This window comes from Solanum lycopersicum, chromosome 8, assembly GCF_036512215.1.
Source record: "Solanum lycopersicum chromosome 8, SLM_r2.1".
In the NCBI taxonomy this organism is placed as follows: Eukaryota; Viridiplantae; Streptophyta; class Magnoliopsida; order Solanales; family Solanaceae; genus Solanum; species Solanum lycopersicum.
In genome coordinates, this window is record NC_090807.1 from 50,077,336 (window position 1) to 50,081,556 (window position 4,221).

The window sequence follows — 4,221 nt, forward strand, 5'->3', positions numbered from 1 at the left end:
TTTCCCAAGAAAGAAAGTAATCTTAATAAGTAGATAATATTTTAATAAAATAAATGAAAAATAGTAAAAATTGAGTTAGGTCATATGTTAACCCATTTTATGATCCAGCTCAACCCAAATAAATTTAAATTGAATTAAATCTTTGATTTATTATAGTATCAAATATAACTCAATTACCCCAACCTAATAATGCATTGCTTTTGCCCCAACTTACATAAATTTCCTCTAAGGCAAAATCCCTAAAACTAAAATTACTATTCTCTTTTGCCCTAGCTATGGTGAATTGGTCGTTACTTCCACACGATTTACTACTTACAATAGCAAATCGTGTTACGTTTATGGAGGATTTCATTGTATTTGGTGCTGTTGTAAATCATGGCAAATTGCTGCTTCTAAAGAAAACTTTGATGGAACATTCCCACTACTTCCATTGCTTATGTTGACTGCTGAAAAAGACGATGACGACAATGATTACCGAGAATCTTTCTCTCTTTCTAAGAAGAAAATAACACGAGTATTTCTCCCACAAGCTAAAGATCGAGAATGTTTTTCAACAATGGATGGATTGCTACCTTCGAATATAGAGGTATCGGAGGAATGAAGTTATTGTATCCTTTTTCACATGCTCAAATTCATCTTCCTCCACATATTGGCTTGAGATATTGGGAACCAACTCATGAAACTAGCGATGTGTCTATAGATAAAATTATATTATCTGCTAATCCTTCGTTATCATCTAATTATGTCGTATAGTAGGCATAAAAGTCATTTGGGTTATTGGGAACCTGGTGATTTCTTTTGGACTCCAATTTATGATGTTGATGGATTTGGTGAATTATGGGATATCCACTACTTTAATGGAAAATTTTATGTAATAACTTCTACTGGAGTTTGGGTTATTGATGAGGATTATGAACTCCAATTGGTTATTCGGAAAAACAAAATATGATCCACCAAAGCAGCTTTATCTAGTCAAGTATCAGGTGCACTATTATTTGTTTCACAATTTTGTAACTATGATGCTTTTGATAGATTGAAAACCTATAAATTTCGAGTATGGAAACTAGATTTAATTAGAAGGAAAGCAAAAGAGATTAGAGTCTTGGGAGATAGAGCAATTTTTCTGGGGAAGAATGGATCAATTTCAATTGATACATCTAAGTCTATTAGAGTGAAACCTAATCACATCTATTTTACTAATATTTCTGGTAGAGATATGGGAGCTTATAGTCTTCAAGATTGCAAAATTCAATCTTCCTATCCGGGCATTTCTGTTAGTCTTATTTGTACGCCATATTGGGTTATCACATCATTGTGATATCAAAAGGGGAATTGCACATACTTCCACGACATTCTCATGCCTTTTAGTTTTGACCATTTATTTATGTTTTCTGTCTTGTCAAAATGAAGTTTTAAGAATTATTTGTTTTCTTTGATCGTAACTATTTCTGTATATTTATGTTTTAAATTTCAATCTTTTAATGTAAATTTTAATGATACTTCATATGAATGATTTAGGCATGTGATGTTCACTATGCAATAATACCTCTTTAAAGTGATGTTCCTTTCTGTGTTTTTTTTCCTTCCAGCACGTAATTTAGTTGTGAACTGCTAGAGTCTTTCAGTGATTTGAACTTGCGTTCAAAGTGTCAGCGTTTATCACTTTGGAGGTGAGAGAGTAAATTTATTAAATTTTCATCCCTTTGAAGATGGTTAGCACTTGGTAATACACATCAAAGGATAGCTCGGTAGACTGTAACTACTTTGAAATTATTATTCAGTGTTTTAAAAGCTCTCATGTTGAGTGGAAAGGGCCATGAATTCTTTACGGGAAGTAGAGTATAGAACTTACAACCTAGAAGCTCCTAAAAGTTAAAGTTGTAGTCATATGTAATTCCTTTGTTTTGCAGCTCTGTTTTGTGGTTGATCCCGTAGATTGTCACAAGAAAAGGGGTAGTGGGGTGAATACAAGAACTACTGTGAATCTGCAGCTATATCCATGGTAGAAGATGATTCTCAGTTGGTATTGTCCTTGTTTATGTTTGGCTAATGCTGCAAGAGTAAAACCAAGTGGTGTATTAGTAACCGCTACTTTATCAAAAAAGTTGCAGTACTACCTATCTTTGTTAGGTTGTCCTCCAGTCCATTTCCCTCTCTGTATGTATGGCTTATCGATGTATTTTTCAGTTGTTGGAGTAACCACATGCAGTCGTGCAAAATATTGGAGTATATGAGGTTAGTAGATTGTATGTGATGGAGAACTTCTTACAGAACTACTTTCTGTGCCTAGTGATTGTAAGTTATAGGCAAGGTCCAGGGAAAACTTTAAGCTTGCAGTAGAACCCGCAGTTCAGTGCGAATACTGGACAATTAGTAAGGAGTGAAAGTCTCTTAACGGTAAGAAGAGAAGCTCATGAATATCTTTCCTCATCGTGTAGTAGGAGAATAAATACCACTACATCCTTTTTTTCCCCTTGAAATATGATCTATTAGTGGCAAGAAATACTAGTATTCTATTGCACCAATTTGTTAATAACAAGACTTTTTCTTTAACTACTTAAAACCCCCGTAGAGATATTGATATCTTAGGTGGGTTATACGAAATGATATATTTTTTTTTAAATTTTGATTAGATGATTAAAAAAGTACAATACTCCTTATATGTAATTTTCTCTTCTCTTCATTTGTTAGATGGTTTTGTCATTCCTAACACCTGTTAATGCTATATTTTGGCTAAAACTGCATGTATAGTTAATTATCTCCTCTCTCTCTCTCTCTCTCTCTCTCTCTCTCTCTCTCTATATATATATATATATATATATATATATATATATATATATATATATATATATATATACTGGAACGTTAAAAACTATCAAGTATGAATTGTGTTTGACATACTTTTTGCAAGAATATTTAGAATCTAAATGCACTTTTTTCTAATGGGAAATTATGTGTATAAGCACATATATAGTAGTTAATTAGCTAATATTGCTACAGTTTGAATTAATTATGGCTCCCAACTTAATTTTAGTTATAATCACGTCATCTCTCTCCTCTTTTATATGTATATAAATACAAATTATATATATGCATATATAATTATATGATAGATATACAAATACAATTAGTCTTATTCTACTCTTTGCCATCCCTCGCTCGCCTCTCTCCTCATCTGCCAATCATTCGCCTATCTTCACCCCTTCCAAATCGCTCGCCAGATATACAAATACACATGTATATACAAATTACATATTTATTATTATTATATACATATACTATTCGTCTTTCAACTCTCTCCTCTCTCCTCTCTCTCCCAATCTCGCTCACCAGATATACAAATACTATGACATATTATTTGTATATCTGGTGAGCGAGATTGGGAGAGAAGAGAGAGTGGAAAGACGAATAGTATATGTATATAATAATTATATATATGTAATTTGCATATACATGTGTATTTGTATATCTGGCGAGCGATTTGGAAGGGGTGAATATATATATATATATATATATATATATAAATAATTCGCCTCTCTTCAGTTTGCCCTCTCGCGCTCGCCTTTCCTTCCCTCCCCTAATCTCGCTCACCTCTCTCCTCACTCTAACATCTAAGTACAAATCCTAATTAACAAACTATGGCTATGGAACATAAGTGACTATATGCGAATGGTTGAATTTATACTACATGTAAAATCAGCCAATTTGACTAAATTTATTTAAAATATACAAATTTGCTTTTAAGAATAGCACCTCATAATAGATTTCATATAATGTTATAGATTATATATCAAATATGAGATACTACATACATTATAAACAATATAACTTACACAAATCCCACAATATAAAATCTAAATTACATTCTATTCCTACTTTTTTCTATTTTCAAAAATTCCTTAAAATATAAGTCATTCGGATACATAATTGGTTAGCCGGATACATTAATTGTGATGCATTACGAATGTGGTTATTGCGCTTAAAAAGGAAACAAATCAAAAAATAATATTGAAATCCCATAATTTATAGTATTCAATTCCTCTTTAATGTGTTAATCAGAGAAACTAAATCCTAAAATAATAAATCTATTCAAAATTCAAAATCCCTTTTCATCTTTGACCCTATTTCAACGAAGAAATTTTCAAGTAGGATTCAAAAATTTTGTTAAAAATTTGATAAGATACAAGATAAATATTTTGATTTTGATTGACACTCTCGAAG

At 31.7% G+C, this 4,221-nt stretch overlaps 1 long non-coding RNA gene across 1 annotated transcript; it reads left to right on the forward strand.

The window, feature by feature from the left end:
- Nucleotides 1–221: 221 nt before the first annotated feature.
- Nucleotides 222–2,683, forward strand: LOC101264654 (uncharacterized). The gene is made up of 2 exons (XR_002028286.3): nucleotides 222–983; nucleotides 1,911–2,683. It is a non-coding gene; the product is annotated as an uncharacterized lncRNA (long non-coding RNA).
- The last annotated feature ends 1,538 nt before the right edge of the window (nucleotides 2,684–4,221 follow it).